This window comes from Meles meles, chromosome 18 (assembly GCF_922984935.1).
Source record: "Meles meles chromosome 18, mMelMel3.1 paternal haplotype, whole genome shotgun sequence".
NCBI classification, from domain to species: Eukaryota; Metazoa; Chordata; class Mammalia; order Carnivora; family Mustelidae; genus Meles; species Meles meles.
The window spans coordinates 29,595,155-29,620,549 of record NC_060083.1 but is presented as its reverse complement, the minus strand read 5'-3'; the positions used below and the strand labels follow the sequence as shown (position 1 = coordinate 29,620,549).

The following is a 25,395-nucleotide window of genomic DNA, read 5'->3' as shown; positions in this document are numbered from 1 at the left end:
AGGTTTTCTTTCAGGAAGATGCACCAGCCAAAAGCCACTGGTAAATCCAGGGGAGTCCTGGATACCTCAGGAACGGTGGCCTTCTGCATCATGGGAAGGATTCCTGGGAAGGTGGTGGCCTGCCCTAGGACAGGAGCTCGAAGTAGTACCTCTCAGGGTCACTTGGGAGACTTTAGACTAAGAGGCCTTGTAGACAGCTCTGAGGCACACCACAGAGCTCTGAAAATAGGAAGGCTTCCGCAGGCTGGCCTCTGCAGTCAGTTCAGACATCACCCTGAACATCTCCAGATGGGCCTGTCTCTAAGCTGCCTTTCCTAGCTGGGCTAAGGGAAGGCTTGGTGAGATCTGAAAGGAGAAAAAGAGGCCCCAAAGTAAGGAAAGCTGGACAGGAAGTTTCCCAGCACAGAAGAGGATAGCAGCAGCAAAAGAATAGCATCACCCCCACCAGCACTCGACGTTCTACGAAGTGCAAAGATTGTGTCAGCATTTCCATTTTAAACCCCTCATGTCATAGGCTTACAGCTCAGGTCATAAAAATTCACTCCGGGCTGAAGTTTGGCATCCAGTCTCTTAGCTGTTCTTAAGCGGTATGCCCCCAAATAGAGACATTTCTAGTTTCAGACATTTTGGGGACTGCTACAAACATCCCCCCAAAACTTCATTGGGTAAAAATAGGCTTCTAAGCTGTTGATCTACAATGCATCAAAAGCTTGCCTCTATAAACCTATAGGAAACATGCTTGGAAAAAGTAGTGTCATTCCACCGGAAATACGGATTCCCTACACGTAGAGCTGGAGCAGCGGATGTGTCAGAATCTGTGGCTATTATTACTGCGTGCTTGGAGTAACACGTCATGTACTCTTCACTGCCGCTTACCACCAGAGCTCTTCTCACCCCAAAAGCCTTTTGAATTTCCAACTGGGAGCACCATTGTAGAGGTTTGGAGTCAGCAATTGATTCAGGTTTTTACAGATTATTGGACTTTGACCAACATGTATTTAAGCCTCAATTACACTTTCCTTACAAGTTTAGTATGAACAGAAAAGATAATATATGTCAATACAGCCTGACATATAATAGACCGACCTTGATCGATAGCAACTGATTGGTATCTTGGAGATGAGAAGGTATCTATGGTAGTCATTAGTGAAAAGTCCTTTAACCTCTTCATTGTAAGGTTTCCCCACCTATTCTCCTCTTCCCCTAATACCCCTCACTGGCCACCTAAGCTGTACAGACATTCAAAATAGTAGACAAATTGAAACATAAATTCCCAAGAGAAGACTCCCAGTGTTTTAGAAATCAGACAAGTGACAAGGAGATAATGATTATACCAGAATGATGGGGGTGACTGAGAGCTATGTAAACTCGAATCAGATGACTTAGCTCAGGTAAGTAATACTCAGCCAACTCCGGGCATTATAACAGCTGTTGTAATGTCCAACTCCGGGCATTATAACAGCCTGACCTGAGGGAATTTTGAAGAGACTGGTCTCCTCAAGTGTTAGGACTTCGGCAGTTAATAAAGAAGAGGAATAACCGTAATTTCAACATATGCCCTAGCTGAAGGAATGGCAGAGCTGGAGCCGGGCAGCCACAATTTTGGACCTCCGCATCCCTGGGCAAGAGGTTGTCCCTGATTCTCAAATAGTCTGTGACACTTGGGGTGTCAAAGCTTATCTTAGGGGTAGAAAGGTAATGTCTGGCCATGGCACCTGGTTTGGGAGCAAAGAGAGGAATCCATGGCTCTGAGCCCCAATCCCAAGCTCCCCACTTAGTATCTATCTCTGGAAGCCAACCTCCAACAACTGAAGGATTTTCGGAAACATCTTCTTCATTAACGGAGGCACTGCTGAAAGGTCCATGGAGCTTTTAGGGGTCAGTTAAACCTGAAGGTTAACTTTTATTTTTAAATGTCAAAAGTAAACTGCAGATCTACCAACAGTTAACAGTTTTACCTACTGCTGTCTAATCCTTTTATACACTGCAAATTTCATTCCAAAGGGAGTCATTAAGGTAAAGTAAAAGTGATGAATACTGAGTAGGGAGGGAAATTAGTGAGGTCCTATTAAATCTAATGCACTTCTAAGCCCTCGACACTATTTCTTTCTTCATATTGTTAAGTTATGGACTCAAAGGAATGCATATATATATATATATATATAAAGATAAACACTTTTGTACCCAAACACAGGCTAAGAAAAAGGACACAACCATACCACCAAAGACTTCTATGTGATTCTCCCTCATTTCAAATTCTGCTCCCTCCTCCCTGGAGGTTAACCTATCCTGAATGCCATGTTTATTACTCCTTGACTTTCCTTTAGTGTGTGACTCACTTATGGGAGTAAGTATTCCTAAACTAACCCGCTCAGCTTTTTATTTTGAGCTCCATAAAAATGGTATCATACTGTATGTATTCTTCTGCAACTTACTTCTTTCATTCAACATGCTTGCAATGTTCACTCATGTTGATCTACATGGCAAAATTCATTTTCACTGCTGTATAATATTCCATTATCTGACTATACTGAAATTTATTTAACCATTGTCCTTTTGAGAGATATTTGGGTTGATTCCAGTACTTTGCTATTGCAAACAATTCTGCTTTGAACATTATTGTATCTGCCATAGTAAGAATTTCTCTAGGGATTTATTTCTGCTGAGTTATGGAGTTTATACATCCTCAGCATCCCAAATCATGCCAAACTATTTTCCAAATGGTTATACATTGTACACAATTGCCAGCAGTGTGTACTCCATATCCTTTCTGATTCTTGGTTTTGACCTTCCAAGTTTTGGCATGGTGAATGTAACATGTTATCCCTTTGTGATTTTCGTTAGCATTTTCTTTCCTTTTTTTTTTTTTTAAGATTTTATTTATTTATTTGAGAGAGAGAGATCACAAGTAGCCAGAGAGGCAAGCGGGGTGGAGGGAAGCAGGCTCCCCGCTGAGTAGAGAGCCCGATGTGGGGCTCGATCCCAGGACCCTGAGATCATGAGCTGAGCCAAAGGCCGAGGCTTTAACCCACTGAGACACCCAGGCGCCCCTAATTAGCATTTTCTTGATTTCCAATGAGGTTAAGCATCTTTTCATATACTTATCAATCTTATTTATTCTTTGGTGAAGTGTTTATTCAAATCTTTCAGCCAGTTTTACGTGGAATTGTCATTTTCTAGTTAATTTGTAGAAATCCTTTATATACACTATATCTTCATCACTTGGTTTGTTGCACATATATTACTGACTTGTCTTTCACTTATTTATGCAGACTTTTGATAAGCAGAATTTTCAATACAGTTTGTTATTACTATCTTTGTTCTTTCTTTGCGTAATTGTTTCTCGCAGGAGGAAAAATAAGCTAGAATTTGGTTCATCCTTAGTGAGTGGCTCCCCTAGTCCCACTTGGATAGTATTGGTTGGAATGAATCTGGACTTGATTCAGTTTATTTTACACATATTTTTTTCCAAAGCAAGAGTCTGTCTCTAGAGGCCCTCAAAAAGTATGGGCTTTTGTTGATAACTTTCACCTGTTTCTGGGGGAATTCTGCTTAGCATCAAACAACCATCAGAGTCTCACAGAGATTTTTTTTCCCTGAGAGTATGTAAGAAATTGTAAAAAAGAGCCTTTACTCTTACTTAGGGTTCATGGTAATGTGGTAATAGAAAGGGCAATATGGAGCTAACAGACCTGGTATCTAAACCAAGTTCCATTCTTTCCCCACTGCTTAAGCTCTCAGACCCTCAGACTTCTTGTTTGTTAAATGAAGATGATTGCACTTGCTTTATTCCGTTGTGAGAATCAATAAGATGATGCAGTTCAAGTGCCTGCACGACATGCAGCTCTCAACAAACATTTGTCCCCTTCACCTTAGGAAGGGGAGTCCTTTTGCAGTCAGCCTGCTCAGTCCATCTGTGATCTTTGGCCAAAAACCTTTCTTCCACCACCCTCCCCAAGCTTGCGTCTGTACATTGGACGTAGGGGAAGACTATAGTAGATAAATAACTGTTGGCCAGGGCTTCTGATTTTTTTTCTCTTCTTTAAATACTCAGGAATATTAGCACCGTGTGCTTAACCATTCCAACTCAACTCACTCACCATGTTCCATATATTTGTCAAATGAAAAGCCAATATTATTTTTGCAAGTACAAAATCTGGGGAGGAACCCTTACGACAAAGTATAATTGGACATATTGATTTTCATTTTGTCAATCACAATGTTTCACTCACAAATGCCTCATATACCTTCATTCATATTCTCTTCCCCTCTCTCTCTCCATTTTCTCTCTCTCTCCCCCTCTTCTTTCCCTCTCTCTCACTCTTTCTCATTCTCTCTCTCACACACACACATGCACACACATGCATGTGCACACACACACGCCTCCCTGCTTCCTGCACTGGTATTTCTTAGTAATCACAATCAACGATGACCCCATTGGGGTCATAAAGTTATGACCCTGGAATGAATCAGGAACCGTTGCAGTGAGGCAGTGAGGTTTTAGGTAAAAGCCTCCAATTCCACCTTTATGGCTCCTCACACCAGAATTTAAGAAGCTTCTAAGGCCTTGATCAGTCTTCCTCAGGTTACCTCACCCTGGCAGGCACCAGGGTTTGTGATCTTGGTAAAGAGCTCTATACTGTTCATTCTTCCTTTAGTCAAATTTATTTTGTAGTCGTGCACCCATTTAGGATCTCAGACACTCTTTGTTGGCCATCCATTCCTTTATTTTACAGTCTTTTCTGCTTGATCCATTATACTGGTTCATTTATCACTTTCCATTCTGAATTACTTTTTTTTTAAATTTTTTATTTATTTCTTTATTTTTTTTAATAAACATACAATGTATTTTTATCCCCAGGGGCACAGGTCTATGAATCGCCAGGTTTACACACTTCACAGCACTCACCATAGCACATACCCTCCCCAATGTCCATAACCCCCTCCCCCTCTCCCAACCCCACCTCCCCCCAGCAACCCCCAGTTTGTTTTGTGAGATTAAGAGTCACTTATGGTTTGTCTCCCTCCCAATCCCATCTTGTTTCATTTATTCTTCTCCTATCCCCCTAATCCCCCATGTTGTATCTCCACGTCCTCATATCAAGGAGATCATATGATAGTTGTCTTTCTCCAATTGGCTTATTTCACTAAGCATGATACCCTCTAGTTCCATCCACGTTGTCGCAAATGGCAAGATTTCATTTCTTTTGATGGCTGCATAGTATTCCATTGTGTATATATACCAAATCTTCTTTATCCATTCATCTGTTGATGGACATCTAGGTTCTTTCCATAGTTTGGCTATTGTAGACATTGCTGCTATAAACATTCGGGTGCACGTGCCCCTTCGGATCACTACGTTTGTATCTGTAGGGTAACTACCCAGTAGTGCAATTGCTGGGTCATAGGGTAGTTCTATTTTCAACATTTTGAGGAACCTCCATGCTGTTTTCCAGAGTGGTTGGACCAGCTTGCATTCCCACCAACAGTGCAGGAGGGTTCATTCTGAATTACTTTAACAAATTCTTTGCTCATTGTTTATTTAAGCAACAAATGTTGTGTTAAGTTTCACTTTTAGGGATGTGTGGGTGGCTGAGCTGGTTATGCCTTGGGCTCAGGTCATGATCTCAGGGTCCTGGAATGGAGCCCCTTGTCGGGCTTCTTGCTTACCGAGGACTCTGCTTCTTCCTCTCCCTCTACCTGCCACCCGCCCCTGCTTGTGCTCTCTCTCTCTCTCCATCAAAAAAAAAAAAAAAAAAAAACAATCTTAAAAAAAAATAAAAATGAGCTCCTACATTTACTATTGGAGAAATCACTGTTACAGTTTTCAGTAACTGGTAGCACATTTATCTGTGTGTTGTTGATATGCATGTTGCTTTTATTATATATGCATTCAGATACTTCTATCTCGTTCTACTCTCATTACTATCAAAACCCTCCTTAGTGTGGTGATTTTCGATGTTGCTGTTTTCCTATTCTATACTCCAGTAGTTCTTTGTATATACACCTGTCTTATGGTGTGTATTTTATGGTGCTTTGCATCATGATTTTATTCGTGTTAATCTCATTTCTAGACTGTAAGTATAACCTAAGTGACTGCTTGGCCCCTTTCAGAGGTCACTCTCTTCTGATATCCTTGCTTTTGTTTAAAGAAAATAGTCCTGAATCGTCCTCCCTCAACACAGGGCTGCTACGGGCCACACTGGCCTCGAGGAGGGGTGATGTAGTGAAAGCTTCATTTCTTTTTATTGTCCACACCTCTAGTTTCCTTCAACACCACTTAGGCAAGGCTGTTGTGGCTAGTATACTTTTATGAGAGTCACAGAGGGGTGAAAGCACAGCACAGCAAACAACGTGGAAATGAACATCATGGTCCTAGAGTTTCCATGCCATCCCCCTTCCAGAGAATCTCTCAGGAAGAAAGAAAATTTCTTCCCTTTGGTTCTAGCTTCCAGGCTATCTTCTTGGGCTCTTTTGTCTCCCTTGGCCATCTTCACATCTCTGGGCATCTCCATCTGATGGTCCCACCCCGTCTCTTTCACAATGATTCCGTATAGAAACTCAAGCCTTCTTCCTTTCTTCCTGGAAATACTCAGATCCCTCTTTGTTTAGCACATTGAGGCTGTGCCTTTCTCAGCCAAAAAGTTCCATCAAAGTGTTTTCCTTGACCTTGAAAATCGATTTTGCAACTTTCCTGTAAGTAAGAAGGGGCTGCGATGTGTGTGTGTGTTTTTAATAGCATTTTTCCTACCACTACAAATGTGAGGATCTTATTCCACATCATTCATAATGCCTTACACATGAGATGATGTGATTTTGCTCTCCCAACCCTGTTGACTCCCATTTAATAAAAACACCTGCGTTTCACCAGTATATAAGAAGGAGAGAGGAGGAAAAGGAAGGAGACAAAAGTTTTCTTCCTTAGATGACCAGGTGATTGGTAAATCATCAACTTCTGCTTAGGGCACACAGGAGGAGGAGCTTTTTTGTGGGGAAAGGATTTCAATTTTGAACACATCAAGCTTGCAGTATCCGTCAGGTAACAATACCCAGAAGGGAATAGGAATACAGATGTTAGTGCTCAGGACAGAAGTGATTTTTCTCTTGATTTGGAAATCATTAGTGTGTAAGGTATTGGTTAAGCTATAAAAGAAATCACGCAGAATACCAAGGAAAAGAGGAAAACTATGAGATACCACATGATAGATCTAGAAGTTAGTGGACAAATGAGGCTCCTAGAAGGGATAGTATAAATGGGGACAGATGCAATAATCAGATGTATTATATAAGAAACATAAGGATAAAATACCAGGGGATTTCAATAGAAGTCAGGGTCAGGAAAGAAGGTCCACTATCACTACACTTATTTATCATTGTTGTTGACATAAATTCTGCCTAATAAGATAGAAAGGAAGGAAAGGAGGGAAGAAGTGGGGGGGTTGGCTTGTTATTTGCAATATTATCAATATTCGCAAATAAGATCGTGTAACTAAAAAATCTAAGAGAATCAAAGCTACTAGAACCAAGATAGTAATAGTACCCATTTATAAAATAAAAACTGTTTTCCTATTACATCTTAGAAACAACCTTTTAGAAAATATAATGGAAAATATTGAAATAAATATCATGCACAATAAAAACAAATAAAGAAAGAGCTATGTTTGGAAGTGCAGAGGAAAAAAGTTAAAGGGACTTCCTGCTTAGGGCCCATGTTATGGGTGGTAATTATATCCCACATTTTTGCTGTTTGCTGCATGTAGGCTAGTCCTGAATCCCCAGTCAAATAGCAAGCTCCTAGACTATAGGACATGTCTTCCCTTCTGCTTCTTAGCTGAAATTTACTAGAAAGGCTTAAACTATCTGATTCATGCTGTTTTTGTGCATTTTTTTTCAATTTGTCTTAAAGTAGAGACTTAACCAGAGAAAACAACCACTTTGTGAACTAATGAAAAAATATCACTATATCAAAATTAGAGTACCTCCCCCCACTGAGAACTAATAGTTCCACAACACAAGATTTAGTGTCCACATTCCTATTCAATTTCCTTGCTTCAACTGAGCACATTTTATAAAAAGACCTTTTAAAAATAAATCCACTAGAATAACCGTAGGAACCAGCATCCTCAAACAGACTAAGGTCAGGGAAAGTGAAAGCAAATTCTTTCAAACCAGAGTTTCCACTCTCCTGTCATTCCTCTCTCCTCATCTTGCTGCCTGGGGTGCTAACAAGGAAAATAATTAGTACATCTAACTCATAAGGAAGCAAGGCACAACAAAGAAGATAATTAGTACATCTAAGTCAGAGAAAGACAAATACTGTATGATCACACTTACACGTGGAATCTAAAACAAACAAACAAACAAAACTCATAGAAAAAGAGATCAGACTTGTTACCAAAGGTAGAAGGTGGGAAGAGAAAGAATTGAAGAAAAGTGGTCAAAAGGTACAAACTTCCAGTTACAAGATAATTAAATACTAGGGATGAGGTATACAACAATAGCTAAACCTATTGTGGCAATCATTTTACTATATGTGTAAATCAAACCATCATGTTATATGCCTAAAACTTATACAGTGCTATATGTCAATTATTTCTCAATAAATCTGGGGAAAAAAGATCCAGAGGAATCCAGAGTGATATTTGCAGAATCCTTTGTTAACTTAAGACTTTTTAAAAAGATTTATTTATTTATTTGAAAGAGAGAGAGAGAGAGAGAGTGAGCGCGTGCAAACAGGGGGAGGGGCAGAGGGAAAGAATCTCAAGCAGACTCCCCACTGGGGACAGAGCCAGACCTGGGGTTCCATCTCGTGGCTCTATGAGATCACCACCTGAGCCAAAATCAAGGAATGCCCAACCAACAGAGCCACTCACGTGCCCCAAGACTTTTCTAAATCACTTTTCTTTTGCTGCGTGGTTGACTAAGCCTAGCTCCCTGCTTTAATTAGAATAGAGTCACTTGCGAAGTAAAAATGCTTAAGGAAATTCAAACAAGTGGGGGTGTAATAGTGTTATATTATGGTTATAATTTGAATTTTCCTGATGACTACTGAAGTCAAACATCTTTTTTTTTTAATATTTTATTTATTTGACAGAGAGAAATCACAACTAGGCAGAGAGGCAGGCAGAGAGAGAGGAGGAAGCAGGCTCCCTGTGGAGCAGAGATCCCGATGCGGGGCTCGATCCCAGGGCCCTGGGATCATGACCTGAGCTGAAGGCAGAGGCTTTGACCCACTGAGCCACCCAGGCGCCCCGTCAAACATCTTTTCATAAAAGATTTCTGGTTTGGCAATATTGTGTCCTAGAGAACCTGAAAAAATGCTCCTGCTCAAAAACCTTTTGAAAGATAAAGTATAAGTAACTTTCTGCTAAGAAAGTTAGATCTACTCTCTGCTAAGAGAGTAGATCTTAAAAGTTCTCATCACAAGGAAAAAAAATTGTAACTATGTTTGGTGATGGATGGTAATTAAACTTCTTGTGGTCATCATTTCCCACAAGACAGTTCCTTGAACAACATGGCTGTGAACTGCATGGTCCACTCTTACACAGATATTTTTATAGTACAATGATGTATTTTCTCTTCCTTATGATTTTCTCAATAACATTTTCTTCTCTCTAGCTTACTGTATTTTTTTAAATCTTAAATTCAGTGCAGTTAACATACAGCGTTATATTAGTTACAGGTATACAATATAGTGATTCAACAATTCCATACATTACTCAGTGCTCATCATAAGTGTACCCTTAATGCCCTCCTACTATTCCACCCATCCCGCAGTGCACCTCCCCTCTGGCAACCACCAGTTTGTTCTTTATAGTTAAAGCATACTTTGTTTGTAAGAATACAGTATATAATATGTATAACATACAAAACATGTCAATCAACTCTTTACTTCATCGGTAAGGTTTCCATCAACAGTAGGCTATTAGTAGTTAAGTTTGGGGAGAGCCAAAAGTTACAGCCAAAAGTTTTGACTACATGGGAGTTAATATTCCTAACCTCCACATTGTTCCAGAGTCAACTGTAAATATGTATATCAAATCATTATATTGTACACCTAAAACTAATATAATGTTATATGACTATTATATCTCAATTAAAAAAACAAAAACAGAGCAGGGGCACCTGGGTGGCTCAGTCGGTTGAACATCTGATTCTTGATCTCAAACCAGGTCTTGATCTCAGGGTCATGGGCTCAAGCCTCATATTGGGCTCTACACTGGATATGGAGCTTACTTAAAAATAAAAAACAAACAAACAAAGCAACTTTCATTTAAGTGTATAACTGAGTCTTAGGAAAGTAAGAAAAATCCTTAAAGATGAAAAACGCAGGGAGACTGAAGACAAGAGTTGCAAATCGAAGCTGATGCTAGGACCGCCTGGAGATAAAGAATCTATCTTACTAAACCCAGGGGACTGAATTTTGTTTTTCTCTTTTCAGTTGGTTATGGAGTGTCTTTTTTTTATTTTAAGATTTTATTTTTTTGACACAGAGAGACACAGCGAGAGAGGGAACACAAGCAGGGAGAGTGAGAGAGGGAGAACGAGCTTTCCCCAGAGCAGGGAGCTCGTGGAGGGGATGGATCCCAGGACCCTTGGATCATGACCTAAGCCAAAGGCAGACGCTTAATGACTGAGTCACCCAGGCGCCCCTGGAGTGTCTTTTCTCAGTTAACTTTTTTTAAGTAAACTTTTTTGAAGTATGACATGCATAAATCATAGTTGTATACTTCAATTAATTTTAGCAGCACGAACACACGCATGTAAGTAGCGCTCACACCAAGAGACAGACTTCTCTTGCCAGCACTCCAGCAGCCTCCTTTGTGTCCCGTTTAATCACTATTCATGGCCTCAAGGGAAATCCTACCTTCTAACAGCATCCAATTCGTTTTGCCTGTTCTAACTTTGTATAATGAAAACACACAGTAAGAACTCACCTGAGTCTGGCTTTTTTTTTTTTTTGCTTCACATTATGTTTGTAAGATTTATCTATGCTTTTGCATTAAGTTGTAATTCCCTCATTCTCATTGCTGTATATGAGTTCAGTGTATGAATATATTGCAATTTGTTATCCTTTCTACTGCAGATGGACATTTGGGTTGCTTTCACTTTTGAGTTACAATGAATAGTGCTACTGTTAACATGCTATACCTAACTTTTTGTTAGCATCTGCACATATTTCTTTTCCATATATACCTAAGAAGGGTATTGCTTGGCCATAGGGTATGTTCCTACATTCCTCCTAACCATGCAGGATGCAGACAATTCAGTAGATACTGCCAAATAATTTTCCGAAGTAGTTGTACCAATTTACATTTCTACCAGCTGTATGTGAAAGTTCCACAAACACTCAGTATTGTTTGTCTTTTTCATTTTGGCCATTCTGTTGGATAATAATAGTATTGTATTATGGTCATAATTTACTTTTTCCCAGTCACTATTGAAGTTGAGCACTTTTTCATATGTTTCATAGAAATTTGGGTATCCTCTTTTGCAAAGAACCTGTATAAGTCTTTTACCTATTTATTTTTTCAGGTTGTCTGCATATATCCAAAAATTATTTTCTTTTTTTTTTTCTATTCTGTATTTGGCTTTCATTGTCTTTTGATGACCATACGTTTTTAATTTTTTTACTTTTTTTTAAGATTTTATTTATTTATTTGACAGACAGAGATCGCAAGTAGGCAGAGAGGCAGGTAGATAGAGAGGGAGAAGTAGGCTCCCTGCTGAGCAGAGAGCCCAATGTGGGACTCGATCCCAGGACCCTGAGATCATGACCTGAGCTGAAGGCAGAGGCTTGACCCACTGAGCCACCCAGGCATCCTGACCACAAGTTTTTAATTCAATATAGACCAGTTTATCAGTTCCTTCCATTATGGTTAGTGCTTTTTGTGTCTTCTTTAAGAAATCTTTGCATAGCCCAAGGTCATGGAAACATTCCTCTTTGTTTTCTTTTAAATATTTTATTTCATATTTAGATCACAATCCACCTGGAATTTATTTTTTCTGTATGGTGAGTCAGGGTCAAACTTCCCTTTGTTTCACATGGATATCTAATTGACACAGGACCTTCCTTTTCTACTGCACTGTCATGTTTCTCATAACTTGGGTATCATAGGGGCACCTCAGTGGCTCAGTTGGTTAAGCATCTGACTCTTGGTTTCAGCTCAGGTATGATCTCACAGTTGGTGAGATTAAGCCCCTGTGTTGGGTTTTCTGCTCAGCAGAGAGTCTGCTTGAGATTCTCTCCTTCAGTCCCTCCCATCACTCACACACTTGCTTTTTCTCTCTCTCAAATAAATAAACTTGAAAAAAAAAATTCAGGTGCCATATATGTGTGGGTGTATTTCTGGACCTTGTGTTCTATTCCATTGGTCTATCATCTATCTTTGCGCTAGTACCATACTGATAAGACCAGTAAGATAAAGACTGGGGTAGGATGAGTTTTTACAAAATCGCAAAACAGAGGTGCCTGGTTGGTCAGTGGATTACACTTCTGCCTTCAGCTCCAGTCATGATCCCAGGGTCCTGGGATTGAGCCCCACATCAGGCTCTCTGCTCAGCAGGGAGCCTGCTTTCCCCCTCCTTCTGCCTGCTGCTCTGCCTACTTGTGATCTCTCTCTCTCTGTGTCAAATAAATAAACAAAATCTTTTTTTAAAAATTGCAAAACAGGGGCGCCTGGGTGGCTCAGTGGGTTAAAGCCTCTGCCTTCAGCTCAGATCATGATCCCAGGGTCCTGGGATCAAGCCCCACATCGGGCTCTCTGCTCAGCAGGGAGCCTGCTTCCTGCTTCCTCTTCTCTCTCTGCCTGCCTCTCTGCCTACCTGTGATCTCTGTCTGTCAGATAAATAAATAAAATCTTAAAAAAATAATAAAAGAAAGAAAGAAAGAACTCAATGTGAGAAAGGAATCCATCAAAATCCTTGAGGAGAACACAGGCAGCAACCTCTTCGACCTCAGCCGCAGCAACTTCTTCCTAGAAACATCACCAAAGGCAAAGGAAGCAAGGGCAAAAATGAACTACATCAAGATCAAAAGCTTTTGCACAGCAAAGGAAACAGTCAACAAAACCAAAAGACAACTGACAGAATGGGAGGAGATATTTGCAAACGACATATCAGATAAAGGGCTAGTATCCAAAATCTATAAAGAACTTATCAAACTCAACACCCAAAGAACAAATATTCCAATCAAGAAATGGGCAGAAGACATGAACAGACATTTCTGCAAAGACGACATCCAGATGGCCAACAGACACATGAAAAAGTGCTCCACATCACTCAGCATCAGGAAAATACAAATCAAAACCACAATGATATACCACCTCACACCCATCAGAATGGCTAAAATTAACAAGTCAGGAAACAACAGATGCTGGTGAAGATGCAGAGGAAGGGGAACCCTCCTACACTTGGTGTTGGTGGGAATGCAGGCTGGTGCAGCCACTCTGGAAAATAGCATGGAGGTTCCTCAAAAAGTTGAAAATAGAGCTACACTATGACCCAGCAATTGCACTACTGGTTATTTACCCTAAAGATAAAAATGTAGTGATCCGAAGGGGGACGTGCACCCCAATGTTTATAGCAGCAATGTCCACAATAGCCAAACTATGGGAAGAGCCTAGATGTCCATCCACAGATGAATGAATAAAGAAGATGTGGTATATATATACAATGGAATACTATGCAGCCATCAAAAGAAATGAAGTCTTGCCATTTGCAATGATGTGGATGGAACTAGAGGGCATTATGCTGAGCGAAATAAAGTCAATCAGAGAAAGACAATCATCATATGATCTCCCTGATATGAGGAATTTGAGAGGGAACGTGGAGGGTTTGGGGGGTAGGGAAGGAAAAAATGAAACAAGATGGGATCAGGAGGGTGACAAACCATAAGAGACTCTTAATCTTACAAAACAAACCGAGGGTTCCTGAGACGAGGCAGTAGGAAGAGGGTGGTTGTGTGGTTATGGGTGTTGGGGAAGTTTTGTGCTGTGGTGAGTGCTATGAGGTGTGTAAACGTGGTGATTCACAGACCTGTACCCCTGGGGCTAATAATATATTATATGTTAATAAAAAATAATAAAATTTTAAAAATCAATCAGTTAAAAAAAGAACCTCAGATAACAAAATTATCATCTAGAGATTATTCTAAAATATGTTTAAGGTACATAAAAAGCAGAGATCACAAACAGAGAAAGCAGTAATTTTTTAAAAGACTAAATTGGCTTTAAAAAAAAAACCCAGAATTTCAAGGAATGTAACATGTACTCCTCAAAATTGAGAGTATTCATTGATCCCAACGAGTGGCAAATCTTAGTTAAATAAATGACAGGTTTTAACTGTGGAAGCATAAACATGACCCCTGGTTATTGTCCCTTCAATTGTAGGCATCAGGCAACCTTCCATCTTTTGTTGTGATATGCTAATTCCAGCAGACCTGAAATAAGCAGGAAATGTGCTGAATGGACTGGGCAACCCTATGGATTCACGTCCAGCATATTGGTCTGTTTTAAATGTTAGGTTGGCATTAAAAAAAAAAAAGATTTTATTTAGTATTTATTTGAGAGAGAGAGAGAGAGCACACAAGTGGGTGTGGGGAGGGGGTAGAGGGAGAGGGACAAGCAGACTCCCCACTGAGCAGGGAGCCTGATGTGGGGCTCGATCCCAGGACCCCGGAATCATGACCTGAGCCGAAGGCCGACACTCAACCTACTGAGCCACCCAAGCGCCCCTAAATGTGGCATTTTTTGTGAAACACCACCAGGAGGATAATGCTAAAAAATGACCCAGCAAAACAGATATTTAAATTAAGCTTTCTGGGTAGCTATGCAGTGAGCATTGGAGGGGTTTTTGATGCCTCATAAGCAAAACAAGCCCCATCTGGCTGATTCAGGCTTAAACTGTGTTACAAGCAGCTGACATAATTCTCAATATTTACCAACTTGGAGAGTGGGGTTTTGGACCCCAAAACTCCAGGTTTTGGAGTCAGATCTGAATGTAAATTCTGATTGCACCGGTTTTTGCTATATCTGGCCCGGAATGGGAATCCAGTCCCTGAGGCCTCCCTTCTCCCACTCCAGAAGGCTTAACAAAACCAGGGTCCACACAGCTGGTGCTTTTGCCCATCTGAGTCCTAAGGACCCTTAGGAAGTAGGAATGGTAACAATTTACAATCTCTGGCAGGCACAGCACTAGATGTTTTATATACATTACTTCATTTCGATCCTCATGATCACCCTGAGATAGATATAGACACAGATATAGATGATTTCCCCCATTTTATTTGCCCTGAATCACATGCTAAATTGTGCCAGAAATGAGATTTGAACCAATGTCTGTTCCTGGTTCTTTCCATAATGCTAAGTGGCTTATTTTAAGGCTTTTTACATTCATTTTCTTTCTTTCTTTCTTTGTTTTGTTTTTTTTTTAAGATTTATTTATTTGACAGAGATCACAAGTAGGCAGAGGCAGGCAGAGAGAGAGGAGGAAGCAGGCTCCCTGCCGAGCAGAGAGCTTGATGTGGGGCTCAATCCCAGCACCCTGGGATCACAGGCAGATGCTTTAACCCACTGAGCCACCCAGGTGCCCCGTTCATTTTCTTTCTGAACAACATATTTTCGTAAAACTTTAAACACTGGCTAGTAAGCAAAAGGAGTCGGCAGATTTTCTTCTAGGCAGCTTTGTGGTCTTCATGACAGTCGTGTTTCCGTTGCAGGACAGGCTACTGCCCTTCCCTGTGCTTGCTGCGCACTCTATGTCAACCCCTCATCCAGAGACAGGCTTTATTGAGCTTTCTTGAAGCTGCCTTCAAAGCTAGGGTGGCTATCGGAGAGGATGGAAGAAACCAGCAAAAGACGGGATTCTGAGGAGCCATCCCAGGTAGAGCTGTGTTTTCACGCACCAGCACATTCATGGAGCAACTCTGGTATCGTGAGGACAGCGAATAAATACAAGTGAAGTTTAGTTCTCTGTGTAAACGAGGGGGAGAGCATGTGTCTGAATGTAATTCCGACGGCATCAAGGTCATTTTAGAGCTGGTGGAGCTCTATTTGTCTTAGGAAATCTCGAAAACTTTTATAGGGAATTCGGAAAATATTTTCAGCCGGCAGGAAAGATAAAATCCCTGCTCACAAAGTACAGGCACGGGCCCAGAGACTGAACAGACAGACTGCTGTAAAACCCCCATTTAATAAGGCATTAAAATGCCATCGACCTGGACACATTAAAAAGAGAGAGAGAGCAATGAAAACAAATACCATTCGAGTAATTAGGATCTTATGCCTGAGGCCAGCCTGGATGCCAAGCAGGGGCTTCCCTGCAGGAATCCGCGTGGAGCCGGATCCCAGGAAGGAGGGATCGGGTAAGACAATGGCAGCTCTGGGCGGGGATTTTTCTCCCCAGTCCCTCTCAACCGGACCACCTGCCCCTTGATGCCAAAGGCAGGGCATTGGAAATGGTCCCCCTCACCGACCTCTCGGGCTCCTGTGGGGGTCCGGGGCTCGGGAGGATGGTGGAGCCACCCTCCTCCTCTCCCAGCACCCCACCAACGGCAGGGAGCACGCTCCCCACTCCAGCTGCTAAGTGAGCAGGCCTGGGCTTGTGCCTTCCTGCTCCGCCAAGGACAAGGAGGCATTTGAAGGTCTGCCTTATTGGGTAAATATGCTCCAAATTGGGGTGAGGGCTGGAGAGTGAACATTTGTTTACGAAGGTAGCTGTGAGGGGGAAAAAGCTGTCTTTTCACAAGCTCCTGCAAATACGGAAGCTGCCTCCCGGCTATTTCCTGCTGCCAGAGCTTCTGAAGAGTGGAAGGCCAGGTGTACAGCCTCCAGCCCGCACACTTCTTCCCCACCAGCCCCCGGGGGAGTTCCCCAGGGCTCAGCCCTAGAAACGTAAAAAACAAAGGGCTTGTCCTCTTCTTCTTTCTGGAGTGACCCCTTGTGTGTTCGTGGCACCAGCAGGGTGCAAGGCTGCCTGTCAGCAAGCAATGCCTAGCAGGTCTCCCCGGAGGAGAGACCCGTTCCATTTTCAATCGCCTCATGTCTCTGGTACAAATTGAGAGGGTCTGGTATTTTTCGCCTTTTCATTCACTTTTTTAAACTTCCCATCTGCATTTAAGACAAAGATCAGTCTTTTGTTAAAGACTCCCATAGAGAAACTTGTGACTCTGAATATGTTTCTGTTCTCTTTCATCCTCTTCCCGTACCCTTTCCTTTTCTTCCAATACATTGTAATCGCCAGCAAAATTTGGCAGTGAGAGATGGGAGAAAAGGGGAGAGGAAGAAAGGGAAAAGAATGAAAGAAATACAATTAAAGTCACTGTATTTTCTGGGGTTAATTTGAATTGGACCAGTTGGTTTCGTTTTGCAATACAAAAGAAAAATTCAGGCCTTAGGGCCTAGAACTTTCATTAAATTCAGCTTTGGTGGTTCTAATAATACAGAGGTTTATTAAAAGCGTGAAAAATGTCATTGCGGAGGCCTTCTCTAGGCAGCAGCCTCACCTCTTGGGTATGACTCATGCTTCCTCCATGGCTGCCTGAGCTGTAAAGTTGTGGGTAGGATATTTAAGGTCCAGTGAATCTTTCTTGCCATTTTACTGGGATCATGTCCCAATTAGCAATCTTGCCATCCAGAGCGGTAGCCGGACAGCAAAAGTGAGAGAAGGGCTGGGTACTTAGGGCTGTTACAAATGATTAGTCCAAAAGGGTAGCGTAGAATTTAGAGCTTAGTCTCCGGCAGGAGTCTGCAGGAGGAAATGAAGGGATCAACAACATGAGAGAAGCACTGTACCCGATTGTTCCCGACCACAGCCACAGGCTTTTCTGTGTGTGCTGGAAATTGACCTCGTCCAAAGCTGAGGACGCAGGCAAGGCAAAGACACCGATAAGGCAGATGATGATGCTAAATCATCCAACTCTCAGAGCCAAGGAGATTGCTCCATACCTTGCCAACTGTTCCCCCTCCTTAGTCTATAAAAAGCAGTGATTTTTTTTTTCATGAAAATGCAAACATGAGCCTGGATGGTACTAATGGGACCAACAGGAAACATAATAATTGCAATCCCTTTCTTTTCTCACTAAGTATTTGCATGCAGGGCATCGCCCATGAAGCAGGCTTAGGAGGTTGGTGGCACAGATAGTACTCATCCTTCTTGGCAAAGAGGAAATCAAAGCCAACGAAGACTGGGGGACCTCCAACAAAATAGTGGCAGAGTTGGGACTTTCTTTCAGGAATAGGGTAATTCCAGCATCCCTGAATATGGCGATGAGCTTTGAATGAAGGAGCAGAAAGCCCAAGCTTCCTGAGGCACCCATGAAGATGGCTGGTATCTCCGCTGGAGGGATACACTTTCCTAAATGTCCTTGAATGTTGTCCTGAAGCCTGGATGAGTCCCAAACCCCTGGAAGTGTGAGGTGCTCAGGGGGCTGGAAAGACCAGGCAGGATTCTTCCCAGAATGGCCCTCCGTCTCTCTTTGGCACTCTATACCTAACTGCTCATAGGCTTTGGCGTCTGTTAAAGGAGGCTTAACTGTGAGACAGGAGAAGCAATAAAGTCCCGAAAAGCAATAAAAGGAATTTCCCAGAAAAAAAAAAAAAAAAAAAAAGTCTACATCTTTTCGGCATCTAAAATAAAACCTGTGCAGACTGGCATCCCATGTTGGGGGAGGGGACCAAATTAATTGAGTTCAGTTTTATCTGTATTGTCTTATTTAACCTTTTCTATAACCTGGAAGAGAGGGAGCACTTCATTACCCCTAATTAACATATAGGGGTACAGAGGCTCACAGAGATTAGGCATATAGCTAATAAGTAAAGGGCTCCAGGACCATTCTCTCTCCATTGCCTTGTTTTGCCTCTCCATCTCTGGGAGGTCACATAGAGCCCAGACCCTCACAGGGACTTCTCTAGCACCCCTTAGCCTCCATACTTTTTAATTTTTATTTATTTTTTTAAGATTTTATTTATTTAAGAGAGAGAGAGAGGCGAGAGCACGAGCAGGGGAAAGGGGGTAGAGGGAGAGAGAGAAGCAGATTCCCCACTGAGCAGGAAGCCTGACACAGGGCTCCATCCCAGGACCGTGAGATCATGATCCGAGCCACTCAGGCATCCCTCCATACTTTTTTTTAAATCTCACTTCCCTTCAGCAAAAAGCTGTCAAGCACATTCCCTAAAATATTATTTATTATTTATAAATTTACTTCTATAAGTTATATATATTTACTACTGTCCTAATCTAGACCTTAGATATTTGAAAAGGATGAGATAAATATAGAGAAAGAAGTTTCTGTATTTCCTACCATTACCCTTCTTTGGAGAGAGTCTTGCTATAGATTCAGAGTCCTGGATATAACTAAGAAATTCATGATTGCAGACATTATCCATGGAATTATAGACCTTCAGTGCTGCAAGGGTTAAGAGGAGCTGTGCCGAAGAAGGAAAAGGAGGCTCAGAAAGAGGGCAAGTCACACAGTTGGCAAGGGACAAAACTGGGACCAGAACCTGCATAGAACCTGCATCTTCTCACACCCAGTCCCAAGCTATTTTCACTGCTCACCATGGATAATAATATGCCAAAAGCTCATTTGGGGGGGCTAGAAAACTCAGGTCTTCAGTGTGACTGGCCATAGCTTAATGCCTGAACCTTCGGTACCGAGTTTGGACTAAATACAGGCCCATCAACTGCCCTGAAGAGACAGCCCTTGGCTTTGAGTCTGGACCACAGAACTTGTGGGCCAGGCCGTCAGCACGTGGGGTCTAAGGGAAGGAAGACTGTGCTGTGCTGTATTTGGTGTTATTAAAAGCAGCTCACATAGTTTCCATCATTCCTAATGGAACAACGTCATTTTACAGACCCAGCCCTTGATTCAGCCATCCTAGCTAGGAATTCTTGGTGTAAAGAACAGTGACTCCAGATCAAGTCTCTTCCAGGTCATCTCAAGGAAGAGTTCTGTGACCAGGAGTTGCAAAGGCAAGGAAAAGACACCCAGGCTCTGCCACCCAAGCCAAGAAGACTTGGGGCCATCCCCCCAACACTTTGAACAGTTGTTTTAGAGTGAGCTGGATTATTTACTGAGTCTGCTAGTTTGGACCAAGCTGTCCCAGTCTCATGGATAGGATGACACCTAATGCAGTGGCCTCCTACTCACCCCCACCTCCCCAGCCCCTGCCCGGTGAGGTAGAGGCCAACAAGTTCATGGCCAGCCTGTGGTGAGTGGTTGTGTTTGGTAGAGGCAATGATAAATCTAAGTGCCACAGATTCTTTACTAAATTATATTTGGACAAATCTCCAGCTTCCTTAGGCTTTGAATATAAGGAAGTTTCAGATTAGAGCATTCTAAAGAACTCGCCTACTCAGGGGGGATGGTGAGTGGCTCATCTGCGGCTGCCCTAGCTCACAGGCACCTGTATTCTAGGGAGAGAGAGTCAAGCTGAGAAGGGATGAAGGACGAAGGTGCACCATCATTTCCTAAGCATATACCCTGTCCTAGGTACTTTATGCAGGGAGCCATGTTTGGGGGCTTCTTATCTGGCTTTGTTGGGGTTATCTCTTTCTAAGGGAGAGACAAGGCCAGTCCTATCTTGGCTTAGGCTGAGTGGTCTCCTATGGAAGGGCTTGGGAGAGGGGACTATTTGGAATCCCTGAAACAGAAAGAGATACAAAGACCTGGAGGGCGGAGGCTGGAAACAGCCCGCGTCTAGTACTCCCAGGGCTCATTTGCCCTGTAACAAGCAATTAGATAAGACTACAGAGAGTTTTAAGTTTGGGCATCACACTTTCAATGTAAGCCAGCTGGGCAGGAGGGTGCTCAGACTGCTTGTGAGCTTGGGGGGGGTGGGGGGGCACCGGCCTAGCCTGTGCGCCTACAGAAATAGCTGCAGGGGTGTCCTGCTCGCTCACCACACACCGATTGTGGCCAGAGCAAAGCAATCAGGCCATACCAAGCTGAAAGCAGTCACCAGCAAAGACAGCTCTCCCTTGCTTGAGCAACCTCTTGTCTTCTGCCTGGGCCGTTCCCTGGCTCCCCAGTCTGAAGAGCCATCACCTCACAGGCAATGCTTTTGTGCCCTGGAGTGCTGCTCCCTACAGCCCTATGCTCTGCGGCCTCACACAAACACTAAAAATTGGGCAGCCCAGACCCAGGGATTTGCCGCCATGGCAGACACTGCCAGCCCCGATGACAGAGAGAGAAAGTATACAGATGAAAGCCAGCTTTAGAAAATAGAATCTGCCTCAGTTAGCACGGGTTTGGGAATGTGCAGGTAGGGAACTGGAGCCCAGGTTTCTGACTTGAGCAATGAGACATTGGCTGGTGGTGCCGTTTACCAAAACAGAGACGGCAAGAGGACGTTTGGAGGGTCTGGATTGAACCGGAAGAGTCGGAGATCCTGACATCTATTAAACGAGACATCCAGGAGACAGTCTCAGGAGAGGGAAAAGGGAGATTAGACCTGAGATTTGTCAGCGTATGTCGGTGAAAGACCTAGGGAGAGTGGCTAGTGAGGAGACATGGCTAAAGCCCCAGGCCTTGAACAACAGCTGCATTACAGGCCCGGGCAGAAGAAAAAGTGTCTAAGAACGAGAGCCCGAGAATCAGAAGGGTAACAAGTAGGGTGAAGAGGCCCAGAGGTCAGTCTCTGTCCACGTGACTGGGAGCAGCAACCACTTCCCAGAGTTACTATCATAGCATTTGGGCACGATTTCATTGACTCCTTTTATTCCAGGCACTTCTATAATCACAACTTATTTTTCTTTGTTCCTTACTGAAATCTGTTAATTATAAAAGTAATACGTGCTCATGTTAACAAGGCAAATAAAGCAGAGATGTATGGGGGAAATATCAGAAAAAATTACTCCTAAACCTCTTAGCCCCTACCACACACACACTTGCACACACACAAGCACATGTCACAGGTTCACACATCACACACACACACATATAGACACACACACAGAACACACACATATCATGCACACACACATGCACACACACAGAGGGGTTGTTTTTTTATGTGGTTTTTTGTTTTTTTTTTTTTTGCTTTACATTTCACACAAATGGGAAATCATACCTATTATTTACAAAATTTTTTCACACAATACATCATGGAGCTATATATTTATATATTTCATTCTCTTGTTGATTGTCATTTAATGATCTGTAGTTTGGCTGCAGCAGTGTTTTTTCATTCCCGGGTATTCTTGAGATCATACTCTATGTTATGATCCTCTTTTTTCACTTAGTATTAAATAAATTCCCCAGGTCATTAAACACATTTTGTAAGTATAATTTCAATGACTATATCATAGTCCTGAATATGAGTATATCATAATTTATTTAACTATAATTTACTTTCTGCCAATTTGGGCTATTAAAAATAATACCATAATGAACATTATAGAACACTAAGCTATGTCCACATTTCTGGTTATTTCCTTTAGTATATGAACACTAATTTTAGAGTCTTTCTCCAAGTTACCAAACTGCTTTTTCTAGAAAGACTGTAGCAATCTGTGTTCCCACTGACAGTGATTGAGAGGTGCTCCTCACATCTTTTCTTAAATGTTTATTAATTGGTTAGATAAAAATGGTGTTTTATCACTTTAATTTGCATTTCAGGTGATTCAGGAGGTTAGCTTGTTCAAGTTCATTATCCCTTTGCCATTCTTAAAATGATGCTGATCACAGGCACCCAGGGCCGTCCATTTCTAAATCAGCCCTTCCTCTTTCACCATTTGCCCTACCTCAGATGCTTCTTTCCCACCCTGGGCTCCAGCGTGGCCCTCTCCTTCCTGGGTCTGCATCCCTTGCCATCAGCTCACAAGTCTCTCATTCCTTCCTTGATCCCAGAGCTGGTCTCTGTCATAGCTTCCCATGCCTGGGGGTGTCCTGGCTCAGCCTCCCCCAGTCCCCCTGCCCTGGAGGACTGAACAGGAGCCTGAATTTTCAATCAGGCTTCCAGGGTCCAGCATCAGACTGGGGTCAGTGCTGACCTTGGGCAGACACAACCAGGGCCCTTCCTGCCCTGCCCTGGACCCAGGGAAACCAGACGGCCGCTGTTAGGGCCTTACCTGCTGCGACTTTGTACAACTCTGTCTCATCTTTTCCTCTCCCATTTTCCTCCTCTCCCCATTACTCCAACTCAGGCTTTAATTTTCACAAATGATACAATTTGGTGGTTTGGGGTTTCTGCAGGAGAATTTCTGTGATCCTCTGAGCACTGGGACCTGTTTGCCCTTGTTAGAGAAGAGGGACTCTGGATGCTCTGCAGACCCCGTCAGGCTGTGGTAATAAGCAGGGGCTGTTTGAGCGGCAAAGTGTAAACCTGGTCCTTCTTAGTGAGACTTCGCAGAAATCCCACTGGAGATTTTTCTGCCCCTGCCCTGTCTACTTTCCTTCATAATGATAAATGGCTGAAAAGAAAACTATCTAATCTCCAAACTGCTTGCTTTTTTTCTCCTCTTTCTTCAAGGAGAGAAAGAAGAACACAGTCACATAAAACAGAGTCCTTCATCGCCTGCTTCTCAGGAGACAGTTCCTTCCCTTTTCATCCCAGGCCTGTTTCTGATCTCTGATGGGCTCGCACTGAAAGCTCTGGCCAGCCTCTCTAACCAGCTGCGACAGATGACAGCCGCTGCAGTTGCTTGGGTTGCCCATCGAAATTGAATTGATTACCCGGCCCCTTTGCCATTTTGTTCTGCACACAATTGCTTAATAGCTGTCACCTTGGCTTTCAGTCCCAGCCGGCTGCAGGCTGACTGGTTCCTATTACTTGGGATGGCCAGTGCAAGTTCATCACCTTTACAGGATGTCCCTGATTGATTCCGTATGCCTCAGAGACCTGTAATATATTTGCATAGGAGGGAGCATGGCGCTGTTGGGGGACGGGGTAGAACTCTCTCGGCTGCGGGAACTGCCAGGTTTAGCTGCAGGGCTCGCCATATTTGAATCATTACCGAGCCTTCTTGTCAGGAGTCTGGCCTCTGCTGACACAGCTGCTAATGAATTTGTAAATTTTTAAAAAATACAAAACAACCCAGCCTGATCTAACCTTTGCTGTCGCCACCTGCTGCCTGGGTGGGGACGGCCAACAGAACCTTGCTTTTCCTGCTGAGCTTGTGAGGCTCTTTTGAAATGATGGTCTCTCCCTCCTGGCTCCCTTCCCCTGCCTGCCAAGCAGGAGAACTGGGCTCAGAGGGGAACATCTTTCAAGTGAAATCTTTGCCCTGGGAACTACTTCAATTAGACAGCAGGGGGAATGTTAACATGCCCTCCGGCCTTTTAAGTGGGTTTTAATTTTATGTTGTAAGATAAGACACGGCGAGGCTAGGGCTGCTACTTCTCCAGCAGGCTCCATTAGTGGGGCGAGCCGAGGCCTCTTGACCCCCTGAGGCCCAGCCAAGACTGGAAGTTGGTTTGGTTTTTTAACAATTTGTCAGTCTGACCCAGCTTCTCTTTCATTCTCCATTTTGTTGTGCCAGGCTCTTCTGTTGTTGGAGGGCAGTTGGGTAGCCGAGTTGTAGCTGAGAGCCTAGCCCCATTTCCCCAAGTGTCCGGACCTGGGCTAGAGAGCAGAGCCCTGGGTGGGAGCTGCCTGTCTATGGCCTCACAGCTGAATATTCATCGTGGGTTTTTTTTTCCCCCCTTCCCAGGCAGAGCACTGTAGAAGCAGACACTTTTCATGTGGCAGGTTTCTGGCCCGATGATGTATGACCTGTTGGCGTTACTGAATGGTGCCCTTTGTTCCAGGGCATCCCATGTGCCCCCTTTTTATTGACTTGTTGATTCAGAGGGGCAGGAAAGTTCCACAAATCCCACTGCAGGCCCTGCTCTCTAGCCGTGCCCAGGTGGGAAAGCCCAAGGACCTCATGCTTCCCAGAAAGCAGGTAGGAAGATAGGGGCTGCCTAGAGGCAGAATATTCCTTAAAAGACAGCATTCTTTACCTTGGACTCAGGCAACTATGTGTCTAGAGAGCCTGGAAACCCACATGTAGCTCCCAGCCCTCTGTCTGGGGTTCTAGAAAGTGTGGGGTATCCCAGAATTCAGTCTTCGCCCAGAAAGAAAAAAGCAGAACGGGTGTGAGAGCAGAACCCACCCCTTCCCTGAACCCTAAGCCAGGTTCAGGTAAGTTTTTCTCTGTGACCAATGAGCCCAAGATGGGAGCCAACAGCCAAGGAGAGAAGGAGCTTGGCCTCCTTCCGCAGCAAGAAGTTTCCCCAGAGAGCAGCCCTACAGCCACAGAGAAGGACTCGGGGGGAAAAAAGATGACAAAGTTGACTTTTTACCCAGCAGGAAACCTCATCATCCTGAAAAAGATGAGGATTTAAAGAATGCCCTTATCCTTGCTTTCTCTTCTGCTGACTTCCCAGACCAGCCTGCTGTGCAGACAGTGGGT

General features: G+C 43.1%; 1 pseudogene; it reads right to left on the bottom strand.

The window, feature by feature from the left end:
- LOC123930037 overlaps positions 1–25,395 on the bottom strand; it is a 158,352-nt pseudogene that overhangs the window by 131,799 nt on the left and 1,158 nt on the right.